We start from the raw sequence: 18366 nt of genomic DNA, 5'->3' as shown, positions 1-18366 counted from the left end.
TTGATGTTGCTGGTGTTGTTGTTGCATAGGACAGAGAGAAATGGAGAGAGGAGGGGAAGACAGAGAGGGGGAGAGAAAGACAGACACCTGCAGCTCTGTTTCGCCACTTGTGAAGTGGCCGCCCTGCAGGTGGGGAACCGGGGGCTTGAATTGGGTTCACGCCATGTGCACTTAACTCCCTGCGCTACTGCCGGGCCCCCTCCTAAACCATTAAAATTTTTTTCTTTTTAGGTTTTATTTATTTATTCCCTTTTCTTGCCCTTGTTCTTTTATTGTTGTAGTTATTATTGATGTCATCATTGTTGGATAGGATAGAGAAAAATGGAGAGAGGAGGGGAAGACACAGAGGGGGAGAGAGAAAGATAGACACCTGCAGACCTGCTTCACTGCCTGTGAAGCGACTCCCCTGCAGGTGGGGAGCTGGGGGCTTGAACTGGGATCCTTATGCTGGTCCTTGCGCTTTGTACCATGTGCGTTTAACCTGCTGTGCTACTTACTGCCCAACTCCCTCCTAAACCATTTTTAAGTAGATTTAAAAAAATATTTATTTTTCCTTTTGTTGCCCTTGTTATTTTATTGTTGTAGTTATTATTGTTGTTATTGATGTCATCATTGTTGGATAGGACTGAGAGAAATGGAGAGAGGAGGGGAAGACAGAGAGGGGGAGAGAGAAAGATAGACACCTGCAGACCTGCTTCACCGCCTGTGAAGTGACTCCCCTGCATGTGGGGAGCCAGGGGCTCGAACCAGGATCCTTACTCCGGTCCTTGCGCTTTGTGCCACGTGCACTTAACCTGCTGCACCACTGCCCGACTCCCTTTTAAGTAGATTTTATCAGTGGAAGCAGTGCGGTAGCTTTCTTTTCTCATGAACCCAAGTGTAGATGCCTGTAGGAATAGTCAGAATAGGGGGCCGGGCACCTGGTTAAGCACACACCTTAAAGTGCACAAGGACCCCGGGTTCAAGCTCCCGGTCCCCACCTGCAGGGTGAAAACTTCATGAGTGGTATAGCAAAGCTGCAGGTGTCTCTCTGTCTCTACCCCCCCAATTTCTCTCTGTCTCTATCCGATAATAATTGATTGATTAAAGAAAGGGATAGTCGGAACTGCTGCTGCTCTCATGACAGACTGTCATCATCATCCACAGAAAACCGGCTGCTCACCCTGGCTTCCTACCTTCGACCTTCATTTCCTGTTCTGTAACATGAGGCCAATCTTCATTAGTAGGGTGGTTGCATGGATTACACAGAAATGGTTCCAAGTCAGCACTTAATAAATGTCACTGTCCACTGCCTCTGTATAGGGCCCCCATTGCTGTGTGGCAGGCTAGTTCAGACTCCTGGTTGTGGGTGGGCACTGCGGGTGGGTGCAGCTCCCTCCCCAGGCCGCCGCAAGGTGGAACTGAGGCAGAGTTTGCTCCCATATTCCCTGGGTGGCTGCAGTTTGTAGTTCCTGGGAGCTCACTGCCCAGAGGACTTGGTGGCTGTAGGCCAGGCCCCCCCTCTCAGTTTCTTGTTTCCTGTCTCTCTCGTGCATGCGTGGTGGCTTCCTTCATCAGAGCAAGCAGGCAGGCAGGTGAGTGGAAGTGTAAGAAAGGGGGTCACACTCCTTTCTTCCTTTTCTTCTCCTTTCTCCCTTTCTCCTTCCTCCCCTTTTTCCTCTTGTTGTTGCAGAAATTATTCCCAAACACGAACCTGGTGTGCTGAGTAGAGAGGAGTTTGATACACCAGTGGGTGAGAGATTTGAGTCTCTCCAGGAAGTTCTCTGCGCCAGAGGAACAGCACTGCTTATATAGTCTTTTACATGTTGGTTACAGGGAGAATGCAGGCATGGGTACCCTGTAGACACGTGATCTTGGGCCCTGGCGCTAATTGGATACGGGCGTCTTATCTCTTCCAGCGAGGCTGGATTCCTCCCTAGCTGTCCTGTTTAGGAATGTGGAGGGAGGAGGTAAGGTAGCTGCAGTCCCTGATGGCTGTGAGGCCCTTCTGACACAGAGGCCATGCAGACTTAGGCTCTATCCCAGAGGAACTTGGAGTTCTCTACCCGGCACATGGACTAAGATACCGACATAGGGTGAATCAGGAGAGTGCACTCTGTGTTCTTCTAGTTTTCTATTTCACTCTCTCTCCCCCTTCTCTCTGTCTCTCTCTTTTTGAAAATGCTTTGTAGGGGCCTGATGGTGGCACACTTGGTTAAGTGCACATGTTAGCAATATGCAAGGACCCAGCTTCAAGCCCTCGGCTCCCACCTGCAGGGGGAAAGCTTTGAGGGTGGTAAAGCAGGGCTGCAGGTGTCTCCCTCCCTCTCTCCCTCCCCTTGCTCTTGATTTCTGGCTGTCTCCATCCAATAAATAAATAAAGATAAATAATAATAATAATAATAAAAAAGGGACTTGGGCAGTAGCACAAAGCACAAAGACCAGGGTAAGGATCCCCACCTGCAGGGGAGTCGCTTCACAGGCGGTGAAGCAGGTCTGCAGGTGTCTGTCTCTCTCTCCTCCTCTCTGTCTTCCCCTCCTCTCTCCATTTCTCTCTGTCCTATCTAACAACGACGACAACAATAATAACTACAACAATAAAACAACAAGGACAACAAAAGGGAAAATAAAATAAAATAAAAAAATAATAATAAAAAGAAAAAGAAAACTCTTCATACACAAGAGGGGCTTGCTTGCTCTTGGGGCCCAAACCTTCTGGGCCGTCACCTCCCTCATCCTCACAGCTGCCAGGACACTGCTCAGCTCTGTTCTCTCCCTCTTGGTGTGAACGGAAGTGCCCACCACCGACTTCTTGATGAACTTGAGTGCCCTTTGTCCTGGGAGCTGCTCCACGAGGCAGTGCTCACAACGCCGGGTCGTGTCCCACAGGAACGTGGTCTCCCCTCGGTGGGAGCTGTGTCTCAGTCGGTCCACACTGGGACATGTCACGGCCTTTGTTGAGGCCAGTAACCATGGAGTAGTGCAGAAGCCATTGTGTTTCTTTACAGTCGGATCCCAGATTGACACTGACACTTCCTGTCACTTTTGCCATGTTCTTCCTTCTCCCTCCCTCCCTCCCTCCCTCCCTTCCTTCCTTCCTTCCTTCCTTCCTTCCTTCCTTCCTTCCATCCTTCCTCTCTTCTTTCTCTCTTCTCTCTGTTTCTTTCATTTAGAGACGAGAATCAGAGAGTGTGTTTTGCATACATGGCAAAGCAGCACACTGTCCAATTGATCTATTTTGTTGACTCCCAAAACAAAATTAAAAAAAAAATTTAGATTTTATTTACTAGAGTATTGTTCAACTCTGGTTTATGGTGGTGTCAGGAATTGAACAGGGAACCTTGGTCTCAGGCCTGAATGTTGTCTGCACAACCAGCATACTTTCCTCAAGCCCATATTCTAGCCTGTTTGTATGTACGGGAGTGTTTATTTATGTCCGTCCCCCCACCAGGTTTATTGCTGCGGCCCAGTGACTGTACTATAAAACCTCTGCTTCACACAAGGACCGGCATAAGGATCCTGGTTCAAACCCCGGCTCCCCACCTGCAGGGGAGTCGCTTCACAGGCGGTGAAGCAGGTCTGCAGGTGTCTGTCTTTCTCTCCTCCTCTCTGTCTTCCCCTCCTCTCTCCAATTTCTCTCTGTCCTATCCAACAACGACAACAACAATAATAACTACAACAATAAAACAACAAGGGCAACAAAAGGGAATAAATAAATAAAATAAATATAAAAAAAAAGAAAAAAAAAAAACCTCTGCTTCTGGGAGGTTCCCACTCCCCCCTTTGTATATCTTTTTAAATTTATTTTTAATTTCTTTATTGGGGAATTAATTGTTGTTTTCGCCGCGCTGGCTTCACAGGCGGGTAACAGACGACCAGGGACTCATGGTTGAGCTGTAGGCAGTATCTCTTTATTCATGCAGGACGCAGGGCAATCTATACCAAGCTAAGCTAAACTAAACTAACTAACTACAAACAATCTTGTCTTTTAAAATATACTAGCCCAGTAGGGTGGGAACAGGATGCAACTCAGAGAGGGTGGAGAGAAAAGTGACTGGTGAAAATCAGGGTGTGACAAGGAGAGGGGGCGGAGCAGGCGAGAATTCTACCACTGAACCACTAATGCCCTGGAGGGAGTGTGGTGCTTTATGTAAATGTAAAAGTGATTTATGTAAATAGACCGCTTTGAATGGGATCAAACCATGTAAATAGATGGATTTGAAGGGGATCAAACCAATCCCTATACAGGCATACCGGTGCTTGGTTAAGCAGAAGCCAGGGGGAGCTGGCAGACTACCCAACAATTAATGTCTTACATTTGACAATAAATACAATAGTTTGTACATACATAATATTTCCCAGTTTTCCATATAATTCCACTAGGTCCTCTGTCATCCTTTTTGGACCTGTATTCTCCCCCCCCCACCCACCCCAGAGTCTTTTACTTTGGTGCAGTATGTCAATTCCAGTTCAAGTTCTACTTGTGTTTTCTCTTCTGATCCCCCTTTCTTTTATTTAATAGGACAGAGAGAAATTGAGAGGGAGAGAGAAAGAGAGACATTTCCTGTGAAACTCCCACCATATAGGCAGGAGTTGGGGGCTTGAACCTGGGTGCTTGTACATGGTGTTATGTCTGCTCAACCAGGCACACCACCACCCAGCCGCACTTTTTTTTTTAAGGAGAATTAAAAAAAATTATTTATAAAAAGAAAACACTGAGAGTCGGGTGGTAGCACAGTGGGTTAAACACATGTGGCGCGAAGCACAAGGGTGGGCTTAGGGATCCTGGTTCGAGCCCCCGGATTTCCCACCTACAGGGGAGTCGCTTCACAGGCAGTGAAGCAGGTCTGCAGGTGTCTGTCTTTTTCTCCCCCTCTCTGTCTTCCCCTCCTCTCTCCATTTCTCTCTGTCCTATCTAACAATGACAACAACAACAATAATAACTACAACAATAAAACAACAAGGGCAACAAAAGGGAAAATAAATAAACAAAATATTAAAAAAAAAGGGAAACACTGATAAAAACCATCGGATAAGAGGGGTACAACTGCACATGATTCCCACCACCAGAACTCTGTATCCCATCCCCTCCCCTGATAGCTTTCCTGTTCTTTATCTCTCTGGGAGCATGGACCCAGGGTCATTATGGGGTACAGAAGGTGGAAGGTCTGGTTTCTGTAATTGCTTCTCCACTGAACATGGGTGTTGACAGGTCGATCCATACTCTCAGCCTGTCTTTTTCTGTAGTGGGGCAGGGTTCTGGGGAGGCAGAGCTCCAGGACACATTGGTGGGGTTGTCTGCCCAGGGAAGTCCTGTTGGCGTCATGTTAGCATCTGGAACCCGGTGGCTGAAAAAAGAGTTAACATATAGAGCCAAACAAATTATTGACTCATCATGAACCTAAAGGCTGGAATCGTTCACTAAGGAGAAAATTTTAAGGTCAAACACGAGATTCAATACCAGGAGGTTGACCCTTGACAACCATCTTAGAAGCGGCCTGCACTTCTTCTTCTTCTAGCGTTTGCCCTTCTTCCGTAGCCAGTCAACAGCGTCAGGTTGAGCCTGATGTCAAGTTTCGAGACCTCCTTTGAATCTGGAGAGGTGGCAGTCGTTGACTATGTGGGTCATAGTCTGTCTGGAGCCGCAGGGGCAGTTCGGGTCGTCTCTGGCTCCCCAGCGATGGAACATAGCGGCGCACCGGCCATGGCCTGTTGGATAGCGATTGAGGAGGGCCCGATCATAACGTGCTAGGTCAAAGCCGGGTTGACGCTCGCAGGGGTCTGTGATGAGGTGTTTGTTCTTTACCTCAGCTGACTGCCAACTCTGTTTCCAAGAGTCTGGAACAGAGAAGTTCAGTGTAGGCGTAGGGGACCAGATTGGGTGACGAGACGTCAAGCGTTGGACAGGGTGGGCGAAGATATCCGCGTATATTGGCAGGTCCGGTCGAGCATAGACGTGGGAAATGAACTTAGATGATGCCGCATCCCGACGAATATCTGGCGGGGCGATGTTGCTAAGAACTGGCAGCCATGGAACCAGGGTGGAACAGATGGTTCCAGAAATGATCCTCATGGAGGAATATAATTTGGAATCGACCAAGTGGACATGGGGGCTACGGAACCATACTGGGGCACAGTATTCTGCAGTGGAATAGCATAATGCCAGAGATGATTATCGTAGTGTGGCAGCGCTCGCGCCCCATGAGGAGCTGGCCAGTCTTGCAATGATGTGATTCCTCGCGCCCACCTTTGCTGCAGTTTTTATGAGATGTTTGTGAAATGACAGAGTGCGATCAAGAGTAACGCCAAGATAGACTGGCTGGGCTTCATGCCGGATTCTCGTACCGCCAAGCTGCACATTAAGCTCACGCGAGGCCGAGGCATGGTGTAGATGGAAAACAGATGATACCGTTTTTGCAGTGCTAGGGATTAGTCGCCATTTTTTACAGTAATCAGATATCAGAGACATGTCTTTCGTGAGTGTTTCCTCGAGGATGTCGAACTTGGATGCCTGAGTTGCACAGCAGATGTCATCGGCGTAGATGAACTTCCTTGAAGAAGTTTCTGGGAGGTCATCGATGTAAATATTAAATAGTGTAGGAGCCAGAACAGAGCCCTGGGGGAGGCCACTTGAGACAAGTCTCCATCTGCTAGACTTGTCACCCAGATGCACCCGGAATCTTCTGTTTTGGAGAAGAAACGATATAGTTTTGGAGAAGAAACAATATAGTGTTGGAGGCAGGCATCTTGAGATCTTGACTAGGAGACCACGGTGCCAGACCGTGTCATAGGCTGCTGTGAGATTAACAAAGACAGCACCCGTCTTTAAATTCTTCTGGAATCCATTTTCAATGTAAGTTGAGAGGGCCAGGGTTTGTTCGCAGGTAGATCTTCCTGGGTGGAAACCAGCTTGGGCGGGTGATAGGAATTTCTCTGTAAGATGAGAAATACGTGACAGAAGCAGCCTCTCAAGGAGTTTGTAACACACGGAGAGGAGAGAAATTGGTCTATAGCTGGCGGCCAGTGTTGGGTCTTTCTTTGGTTTCAAAACTGCTATTATCTTCGCACAACGCCAAATTTTGGGCATAGATTCAGATTCCAAGATGTGGGACAGGAATGAAGCGAGCCACTTCTTTGCCGTTGCCGCGGACCCAAGTTAAGAATGAGTTCTGGGGTGATGTTATCATAGCCAGCAGCCGTTCCCGGTTTAACCCTCTTCAAAGCGTCTTCCAGTTCAGACAGTATAAAGGGAGAGAGTTTTGGAGATGGACAAGATAAACGGAAGTGGGATGACCACTCATGGGAAATTTTCTCTTTTCCAGACTGGGTCGATCTTAGCATGTCCAACTTGAGTTAGGTGACTGGCCACTGAGTTTGGAGATACGGGAGGATGGGAGACGGGAGGGGGTTGGCTACTGGCATCCAGACTATGAAGAAGCTTCCAGGCCTTCCTACTTGAGTGGGTGAAGTTCAGACTTTCCGTGAGTTGTTGCCAGTGGGCTTGGCGTGCTGCATCCAGGGAGGCAATGAGATGGTCAGCCACATCTGGGTCGCCCGACTCATCATACTGCTTTAGTAGTTGCTCGCATTCAGCATCAAGACAAGGCGTATAGTTAGCACGTCTCCCATGAGGAATGGCTTGGGAAGCTGCTTTGAAGATGGCTTGGCGGAAGCGCCTGTAGGAATCTTCAGAGGGGATAGAGTTCATTGGAATTGCAGGAATAGATTTGTTGGTAAGATCACTGAACAGACGCCAGTTTGCTTTCCGAAAGTTCCATCTTAGTTTCTCCGAGCACAGAATCAGTGGGAGCTGGAGACCAATGTGGATGATAGCTGGGCGGTGATGACTGTGCGGGAAGATCTTGAGAACTTGTCTCGTAGCGGGAAAGGCTTGGCCGTTGACTGTGCTAATCCAGCACAGGTCAGGTGACGAGTCTTTATTCCATCTAGCACTGTGAAAAGAGCCTGGCTGTTTGGGATTGTATAATGGGGAGAGGTCATTCGCTGAAGCCCAGTCGGCTAAGATAGAGCCGTCAGCACGAGTGGAGGAATATCCCCAGTCTTGGTGATGACTATTAAAGTCTCCAACGTAAACGGCTGGGTGATTCGGGCTAGGCAGGACCTCATTATCCCATGAGGCACTGGGAGGCTTATATACGTGGATGAGCTGAATAGTTCCAATAGTAATGGAGTCGTAGAAGGTCGAAGAGGCCGTATGGTAAACGTCTGCAAGACACGATTTGGCGTAGATGGCTCGGCCATGTTTAGGATGGAGATTATAGCATATTAAATCGAATCCACTGATGGTGAATCGAGCAGCTTCATCGACTGCTATATGTGTTTCTTGTAGGCAGATAACATCTGCCTGATGCTGTATCACCAATTGACCAATAAGAACGAGTTTGGCAAAGGACAGCCCCTCAACATTAAGTTGGAGGACTCGAAGAGCAGGACCAACAGCTTGAAAGCTGTCAGGAGCTGCTTGTTGCTGGCTTTGAAAGTGACTGGGATCCATGTGGATTCAGTGGGCTAGGAAGGATCGTCAGTTTCCCCAATGAATGGGTACTCACGGGATGCACCACGGGAAGGTCGATCCAATGCCTGCAGTGAATATTATTATTATTATTATTATTATTATCATTATTACTATTAACCCTTACTATGAGATCTGCAACTCAGGACCAGTAAATATTGAGTGGTTTGTTTAAAAAAAAGTCACAGAGTATAATATTAAAATCCAACATGTGATGCTGAGTGCTTTCTACAGGTTAAGCATGTGACAGAACTAGTACATTTCTCCTTCTGGGAAGAGGGCAGCTGTGTTCGTCATCCGACCAGTGGCCTGCCTTGCCCAACCTAGAGCCCACATGTGTTGCTTGTGAGGAAAGACTGGTGGCAAGAACAGTTAGTTTCTTTGACAGGAAGTATGAGTTAAGTTAAAAAAAAATTGTGTTACTTTTTTTTTAAAGTTAATTTTTTCCCCCTTTTGTTGCTCTTATTTATCCTCATCATTGTTGTTATTGCTGTCGTTGTTGTTGGATAGGACAGAGAGAAATTGAGAAAGGAGGGGAAGACAGAGAGGAGGAGAGAAAGACAGACACCTGCAGACCTGCTTCACCGCTTGTGAAGCGACTCCCCTGCAGGTGGGGAGCCGGGGGCTCGAACCCGGATCCTTACGCCGGTCCTTGTGCTTTGCACCACCTGCGCTTAACCCGCTGCACCACCACCCGACCTGCTGTGATACTTCTGACAGTAGATCGCTACGACCGAGTGTTGTCCCCAGACTAAACAGCGTGTATGTGAGGAAGGTGATCTGTGGCATCCATCTGCTGGTCGCTCGACGGAACCAACTGTCAGGTCCCAGTGTGTATGTCACATCAACAACAGAAATGAGAAGACGGGGGCCGGGCTATAGTGCAGCGGGTTAAGCGCAGGTGGCGCAAAGCGCAAGGACTGGCATAAGGATCCCGGTTCCAGCCTCCCCAACCTGCAGGGGAGTCACTTCACAGGTGGTGAAGCAGGTCTGCAGATGTCTGTCTTTCTCTCCCCCTCTTTTCTCCATTTCCCTGTGTCCTATCCAACAACAAGGACATCAAAAACCATCACAAACAACAATAATAACCACAACAACAATAAAAAGGGCAACAAAAAGGAAAAAAAAATGGCCTCCAGGAGCAGTGGATTCACGGTGAAGGCACCGAGCCCCATCAATAACCCTGGAGGCAAAAAAAAATAAAGAAATAAAGAAGAAGAAGAAGCAAAAGAAATGAGAAGACAGTGAAACTTTGCTTTTTTCACACAGGAAGAATGTGTTCAACTACATCCTGGTTTGTGTGTTAGAGTTGGTTTCATTCTAAAGCCTTCCTAGCTATCAGGACAATGTTCTCCTTTGTTACTGACCAAAAAATGTCCAAAAAGATAAGAGTTTGAGAATAAACTGCCAGTAAGACCATAAAGAAGTAAGGACAGTGTTCCTTGTGAGCTCTAGAAAATGGAGGGGTAGTTGTTGGTTATGGTGGTGGTGATGGTGATGGTGATGGTGATGGTGATGGTGGTGTGTGTGTGCTAAGAAATTTAGATTTGACAGGGTGGTTGATTTAGCTTGACAAGACCCCCTCAGAGGTTTTGCAGGGACTTCACTTTTCTTTGACTCTCCTCGCCAGCTGTGTCCTTGAGGAAATAACGCAGCTTCCTCTGTCGCAAAAGTTAAGATTGAACAAGATGGACCATGCTGTCATCACAGCCTTACGAAATGGAGAACTGCATTGTGTAAACCGGCTTTCTCTGTCCATGCAAATCCACTTTATATGAGAATCGTCTTCCTGTGTCTACACCTTCACAGACACCTTTACTTGCCCTGACAGTCTTTTTTTAAAATTTCTCTCTCTTTTCCTGCTGAAACCTTTCCTTTTTTCCTGTGCTCTAGCTCTGACTCCTCAGCGTTTCCCTGCGGCTCCAGACAGACTATGACCCACATAGTCAACGACTGCCACCTCTCCAGATTCAGAGGAGGTCTCGAAACTTGACATCAGGCTCAACCTGACGCTGTTGACTGGCTACGGACGAAGGGCAAACGCTAGAAGAAGAAGAAGCGTTTTCCTCAGTGTGTGTGTGTGTGTGTGTGTGTGTGTGTGTGTGTGTGTGTGTGTGTGTGTGTGTGTGTGTGTGTGTGTGTGTGTGTGTGTGTGTGTGTGTGTGTGTGTGAGATCCTCTGAATGAGTTTTCTACAGGAAAAGGAAATCAGGGAGCAGTGATTCATGAAAAACTGCCTGGAGGCTTCCTGGCTTCCTGGCTTCAGGCAGTTCACAGTAACCCTTGGGCAGGACCTCCCCCTGGTGGCCAGCGGGGGAACAGCAGGCACCTGGGCAAACGCCTTTGCCTCACTGGCCTGAGGTTACTCAGAAAGTTCTCAGTAAGAATATCTTCTTTTTGGCTGGGGGAGACAGCATAATGGTTATGCAAAAGAGTTTCATGCCTGAGGCCTCCAGGTTCCCGGTTCCATCCCCAGCACCACCATAAGCCAGAGCTGAGCAGTGCTCTGGTCTTTCACGGTTTTTTTCTTCCTGTATTTTCTCTTCATTCAAATAAATTAAAAAAAAAAAAAAAAAAGAATGTCTTCTTTTCTGAGGCCAAAGTCAACTTGCCCGTCCGCTTGCCCTGTTATTTATTCCATATCCAGTGTCTGAGAGAGGGAGAGGTGTTGAAGGCTGAATCATAACAAGGAAGGAAGTACAGCCTGTCTTTGGCTGAAGGGTTAACTGCTGAATAATCCAGATTCTAGCAGGCGTTGTAGTGTGGCTGCCCTTCCAGAGAGTGTGTGTTGCTGCCTGAGTCATCTGTGGGAGAGAGTGAGCAGAGGTGAGCTCTGGGCTGTAGGTCAGGTCTACTGCTTTCTGTCTGTATTGTTAACCTACTGTTGTCAGATTCCTTCCCCACTTCTAGACTAGAGAGAGAGAGAGAGAGAGAGAGAGAGTGTGTGTGTGTGTGTGTGTGTGTGTGTATGTCATGTTATCTCCCCCTCAGTCAGGCTTCAGGCTTCAACTTCCCTTGGCACAGGGAAGCTAGGTGTGGTGGACACAAGGAGAATTCCTGAGCCCTGCTGGAAACACCCAGTGAGGACTGAGTCAGGCTCTGTCACGTCAAACATGCCGTCCCACAGTGAGAATGGCGTTCCGAAGAGCGGGAGGAAATCATTTCATGGCTCTTGAGGGAAAGTAAATTGGAAAGCCCTGTGTAACACAGTAATCTGGAAAATGGAGACATGAGAGTGAAAACTAAGAAGTGGTGAGGTAGCTCCTTGGAGAGTGCTGCTTCGTCAGCTGCATGACCCGGGTTCGAGTCTTGGCGCTTGCCACGGTGGAGGAAGTTTTGGTACTGTGGTCACTTTCACATTCTCTCTCTACTTCTTACCTCTCTGTCTTTAAAAAAAAAAAAGAACGTAAAAACTAGTGGCCAGGGAGCCGGGCGGCAGCGCAGCGGGTTAAGTGCAAGGACCGGCATAAAGATCCTGGGTTCGAGTCCCCGGCTCCCCACCTGCAGGGGAGTCGCTTCACAGGCGGTGAAGCAGGTCTGCAGGTGTCTGTCTTTCTCTCCCCCTCTGTGTCTTCCCCTCCTCTCTCCATTTCTCTCTGTCCTAGCCAACAACAACGACAGCAGCAACAACAACGATAAGGGGCAACAAAAGGAAAGAAAAAGTGTCTTAAAAAACCACAAAAACTAGTGGCCAGTGGAACAGTTCCCTTCCTTAGTGGTTTGCAGAAAACAGAGAAAGATAAAAAAGAGAGGATGTTTTTCTTATTTTCAAGATCAGTGCCTCATTTTCTGTTTTTTTTTTCTTTCAGTTTTATAGGGATGAAAACATGACAAGAATTAGCTCCTTCACAGGACTTTCTTTTTTTTTTCTTTCTTTTTATTTATTTATTTATTTATTTATTCCCTTTTTGTTGCCCTTGTTGTTTTATTGTTGTAGTTATTATTTTTGTTGTTACTGATGTCGTCGTTGTTGGAGAGGACAGAGAGAAATGGAGAGAGGAGGGGAAGACAGAGAGGGGGAGAGAAAGACAGACACCTGCAGACCTGCTTCACCGCCTGTGAAGCGACTCCCCTGCTGGTGGGGAGCCGGGGGCTCGAACCGGGATCCTTATGCCGGTCCCTGCGCTTTGCAATACGTGTGCTTAACCCACTGCCCTACCGCCCAACTCCCTCTTTCTTTCTTTTCTTTCTTCCTTCCTTTGTTTTTTTCTTCCTCTCTTTCTCTCATTCTCCCTTCCTTCCTCCCTTCCTCTGTCCTTCCCTTCCTTCTTTTTTAAGTAATGGAGATAAAAAGAACCGAGCTGGGCCAGGTGGGGGCGCACCTGGTTGAGTGCACACATCACAGTGCACAAGGACCCAGGTTCAAGCCCCTGGTCCCCACCTGCAGGAGGAAAGCTTCATGAGTGGTGAAGCAGGGCTGCAGGTGTCTCTCCCTCTGTATCACTCCCTTCCCTCTTAATTTCTGGCTGTCTCTATCCAATAAATAAATAAAGATAATTTGAAAAAAAAAAGAACTGAGCTGAAATTTGGGGAACTGCAGGGGAACAGCAGCTGGAATTCACACTTAGTGTAACTCAGAAGTAGACAGGGCATCACTCTGAAATCTTAACAGCTGACGCTTTGATTCTGCCCACTGCCCGTTTGAACTTTGCCCGCTGACGTGCGTGCTGCATGTGGAGGTGGCCTTCGGTGCCGCCCGCTACTGTGACTCAGAATCACTAGACACCGCTCCCGCCGGATCTGAGACCTTTTGAGAACGATTTTCTGATAAGTAAAAGCATCACAAACCTTCACCTCCTTCGTTCACTAGAATGGTTCCCTACACACGGGAGAGAGAACTCAAAATAATTCAGATTGCCAGTTGGCATTTCAAATCTTGTCTTGCATTTCAATGTCCAAAGAAAATATATCTCTAAGTTGTAACATTTCCCCCCTAAGTTTTCAGATTTCAAGTTCCATAATTAAGAGGAGAAAGCTTTATTGTCCTTTTTGGACCAAAAGTGTCTTGTTTGCCTTTCCTTTAAGGATCTCAGCTGTCTCCACAATTCTGTCAGGTCAACACATGTGCATATGCAGAATGATCTGTGAGGTTCATTCCGTGGACCTTGTGTCTTCTTGTGTCATCTGCTCGGAAGAACAGCTGTTGGCACATGATGGTGGTAGCTTTCTTCTTTCTGAACAATCTCCAGGCTTCTCTTGCTAATTCTTCCTTTGAAGTTTTAATTTCTACTATCATATTTCTGATTTCTAGGAGGTCAGGTTTACTCCCTGAAGGATCTTTTTTTTTAAAGCTTTTAAAAAATATTTATTTATTTATTATTTATTCCCTTTTGTTGCCCTTGTTGTTTTTCATTGTTGTTGTAGTTATGGTTGATGTCGTTGTTGGATAGGACAGAGAGAAATGGAGAGAGGAGGAGAAGACAGAGAGGGGGAGAGAAAGATAGACACCTGCAGACCTGCTTCACCATCTGTGAAGCGACTCCCCTGCAGGTGGGGAGCCCGGAGCTCAAACCGGGATCCTTATGCTGGTCCTTGTGCTTTGTGCCAGCTGCGTTTAACGCACTGTTCTACCGCCCGTCTCCCCAAAGGATCTTTTAAAAGAATATCCTGCTCGGAGCTGGGAGGTGTTGCACCCAATTGTGAGTATACGTTACCATGTGCAAAGGATCCTGGTTCAAGCCCCCAGTCCCCACTTGCAAGGTGGGCTGGTAGATTCCCCAAGCACTGAAGCATTGCTGTAGGTCTCTTTCTCACTCTGTCTCCCCTCCCCTTCTCAATTTCTCTCTGCCCTGTCAGATTAATCAGTTGATTAATTAAAAATAAATTTTAGGGCCTGGGGTGGTGGCACACCTGGTTAAGTGTACACATCACCATAAATAAGGACCTGGTTTCAAGCCCCCAACCCCCACCTGCAGGGGGGAAGCTTCATAAGTGGTGAAGTAGGGCTGCAGGTGTCTCTCTCTCTTCTCCCCCTTCCCCTTCCCCATCCCTTACCCCTTCCCGTTCCCCTTCCCACCAGGGTTATTGCTGGGGCTTGGTGTCTGCACACAAATCCACTGCTCTTGGAGGCTATTTTTTTCCATTTTATTGGACAAGACAGTAATTAAGAGGGATGGGGAGATAGAGAGGGAGAGAGAAAGATAGATACATACTTCACTGTGAACCCCTCCCTGCAGGTGGGGAGCTGGGGGCTTGCCTCTTTTTAAAAAAAAATATTTAAATATTTATTTATTCCCTTTTGTTGCCCTTGTTTTATTGTTGTTGATATTGATGTCATCATTGTTGGACAGGACAGAGAGAAATGGAGAGAGGAGGGGAAGACGAGAGGGGGAGAGAAAGACAGACACCTGCAGACCTGCTTCACCGCCTGTGAAGCGCCTCCCCTGCAGGTGGGGAGCCAGGGGCTTGAACTGGGATCCTTACACCAGTCCTTGTGCTTTGCGCCACCTGTGCTTAACCCGCTGTGCTACCGCCCGACTCCCACCCAAAATTTTATTTTATTTATTATTGGACAGAGGCTAAGAGAAAGTGCGAGGGGAGAGGGAGATAGAAATGGAGAGAGACAGAGAGACACCTGCAGCCCTGCTTTACCACTCATGCAGGTGGGGACCAGGGGCTTGAACCCAGGTCCTTGTGCACTGTAACATGTGCACTCAACCAGGTGTGCCACCACCCAGCCGCTGTCTCTCTACCCCTCTCCCCTCTCTTTCCTATCAAATAAAATAAAGTTAATTTTTTTTTCTGAGTATAAGATATTTATACATCAAACCTCTGGCAGATGATTGATAACAAACATTTATAAAGAACTCATACAATTTAACAGCAAAATAACTTAATGGTTTTCTAAAGGAGAGATAATACAAAAAATATGGATTGGGAGTCAGGCGGTAGTACAGCGGGTTAAGCGAAGGTGGTGCAAAGCGCAAGGACCGGCATAAGGATCCCGGTTCAATCCCCCGGCTCCCCACCTGCAGGGGAGTCGCTTCACAGGCGGTGAAGCAGGTCTGCAGGTGTCTGTCTTTCTCTCCCCCTCTCTGTCTTCCCCTCCTCTCTCCATTTCTCTCTGTCCTATCCAACAACGACGACATCAGTAACAACAACAACAATAATACAACAACAATAGAAAACAACAAGGGCAACAAAAAGGAAACTAAATAAATATAAAAAACATGGCTGGAGGGCTAGGCGACAGCATAATGGTTCTGTAAATGTCTTTCTTTTTATTTATTTTTATTGAGGGCAGTTCACGATTCACAGTGTATTCACTGGCACGTGGGTGTGATTTCCTTGTGCTCCAGGACCCCCAAGTTCTCTGCCACTCCTCCCTCGCCGAGCTTCCCTCAGTCTTTTGCTTTGCTGCCATATATCTTGACCCGTCCACACGTCCCTCTGTGTTCTGTCTCCCTACCCATCTGGGTTGCTTCTAGGTTCTGGCAACTGCAAATGGTGCTGCTGTGAACAGAGCTTTCTCTTCTGATAGTTTTCCTGTTTCCTTTGGGTAAATTCCTAGGAGAGAAGTTGCTGGGTCTTAGGGTGGATTGGTTTCTAGTGTGCTGAGAAGTCTCCAGAGTGCATTTCCATTCCCAACAGAAGTGCAGAAGTGGCTCCACATCCTCTCTAACATTTGTCATTTCTGTCCTTTCTTTTCTTTTATTTCCTTTTTTTTTTTTTTAGCCTCCAGGGTTATTGCTGGGGCTCGGTGCCCCTGCACCACGAATCCACTGCTCCTGGAGGCTACTTTTTTCATTTTGTTACCCTTGTTGTTTTATTGTTGTTGTGGTTATTATTATTGTTATTTATGTCGTTGTTGATGGGTAGGACAGAGAAATGGAGAGAGGAGGGGAAAATAGGGGGGGAGAGAAATATAGACACCTGCAGACCTGCCTCACCACTTGTGAGGTGACCCCCCTGCAGGTGGGATCTGGGGGCTTGAACGGTTTCCTTAGGCTAGTCCTTGCGCTTTGCGCCAGCTGCCCTTAACCCACTGTGCTACCGTCGGACCCTCACCATAGGATTTTTACTCATATATAGACTTTAAAGTAATAGCCAGGGGGAAGTCGGGCTGTAGCGCAGTGGGTTAAGTGCAGGTGTCGAGAAGCACAAGGACCGGTGTAAGGATCCCGGTTTGAGTCTTGTCTCCCCACCTGCAGGGGAGTCGCTTCACAGGTGGTGAAGCAGGTCTGCAGGTGTCTGTCTTTCTCTCCTCCTCTCTGTCTTCCCCTCCTCTCTCCATTTCTCTCTGTCCTGTCCAACAACAATGACAACAATAATGATAAACAACAAGGGCAACAAAAGGGAAAACATAGCCTCCAGGAGTAGTGGATTCATAGTGCAGGCACTGAACCTCAGAAATAACCCTGGAGGCAAAAAAAAAAGAGAGAGAGAGAGAGAGAGAGAGAGAAAGAAACAAAAGGCAAGGGCATATCTTTGGGATGCATCTTGCTTTCAGCCTGTCGTCTGATTCCTGGCACGTTCCATGGTGGACTCCCCACCTCTCCAGGACACTCCTGTCTGCAGGCACATGGGCTCAGCTAATTCTCAGTGACTGTTCACCTCAGTGTGTGGTTCTCCTGCTGCAGAATTTGGAGGCTGTCACTTGTCTGATCTCTTTCTCTTCAGTTCCTTCAGCCTTGTGAATTTATGCTTTTCATTTCTTAAACTGTGTGGCAGGTGTTTTGGAAGGGCATGGACAGAAATGCATGTATTCGAGGTCCAGTCTGTGAATAAACCTCTATTCTAATCATCTCTGAAGAATTACTTGACAGAGAGGGCTGGGCTGAGACCTTTGTATAATTAAGCAAAACAGGAGATTGTGATGCAGACATTAGGTTCTAAATAGGAAATATTAAAAATGCAATGACTAGAATTCACAGGTCCTACAGGGTGATGCCCAGAAACACCTGCTACATGTTTCTGAGGGTTGGGATTTGGACAAAATCAACTCTGCTTCTAACACAATGAGGCTGTGTTTATTGCTGTCTTTCTTAGGCCCCTTCCCAAATCCCCAGATCTCCGGAAGTACAGGGCTGTGAACATCTCAGCCATATATATATATATTCCAAATCTTTTATTTTTATTTTTATTTAAGAAAGGAGACATTAACAAAACCATAGGATAGGAGGGGTACAACTCCACACAGTTTCCACTATCCGATCTCTGTGTCCCATCCCCTCCCCTGGTAGCTTTCCCATTCTCTATCCCTCTGGAAGTATGGACCCAAGGTCATTGTGGGATGCAGAAGGTGGAAGGTGTGGCTTCTGTAATTGCTTCCCTACTGAACATGGGCGTTGACTGGTTGGTCCATACTCCCAGCCTACCTCTCTCTTTCCCTAGTAGGGTGGGTCTCTGAGGAAGCGGAGCTTCAGGACACATTGGTGGGGTCTTCAGTCCAGGGAAGCCTGGCCGGCATCCTGATGGCATCTGGAACCTGGTGGCTGAAAAGAGAGTTAACATACAAAGCCAAACAAATTGTTGAGCAATCATGGACTCAGAGGTTGGAATAGTGGAGATGGACGTGTTGGGGGTTACTCACTGCAGACTCTAGTGTACTACTGCTTTCAGGTATATATTTTGACCTAGTTTATGGATACGTGTGCACATATGCTCTCTCTCACAGAACCTGGTCTATATCTAGGTTTTGGGACTTTGTTAGAAAGTGATCCACCTGGAATGGAAATTAGAGAATACTATGAAAGGAAAGGTCTCACCTGAGTGATGAAGCTGAAGGGTTGTCATTCCACACCTGAAGTCTCTGGACACAGTCTGAAGTGAAGCCTGCTGGGGTGGCACTCATTGCATTGATTAGGTTGGGATCAGCGGATGCAATATTATTTGATATGAATTGGGAGAAGCATG

The 18366-nt window shown here is 47.2% G+C and overlaps 1 protein-coding gene across 1 annotated transcript in view; it reads left to right on the top strand.

The window, feature by feature from the left end:
- Positions 1-18366, top strand: part of RAB31 (RAB31, member RAS oncogene family) — a 145110-nt gene that overhangs the window by 36465 nt on the left and 90279 nt on the right. The window lies entirely within an intron of this gene.

This window comes from Erinaceus europaeus, chromosome 10 (genome assembly GCF_950295315.1).
Source record: "Erinaceus europaeus chromosome 10, mEriEur2.1, whole genome shotgun sequence".
NCBI classification, from domain to species: Eukaryota; Metazoa; Chordata; class Mammalia; order Eulipotyphla; family Erinaceidae; genus Erinaceus; species Erinaceus europaeus.
Note: the sequence above shows the minus strand (reverse complement) of the source record. Positions and strands in the feature narration are given on the sequence as shown.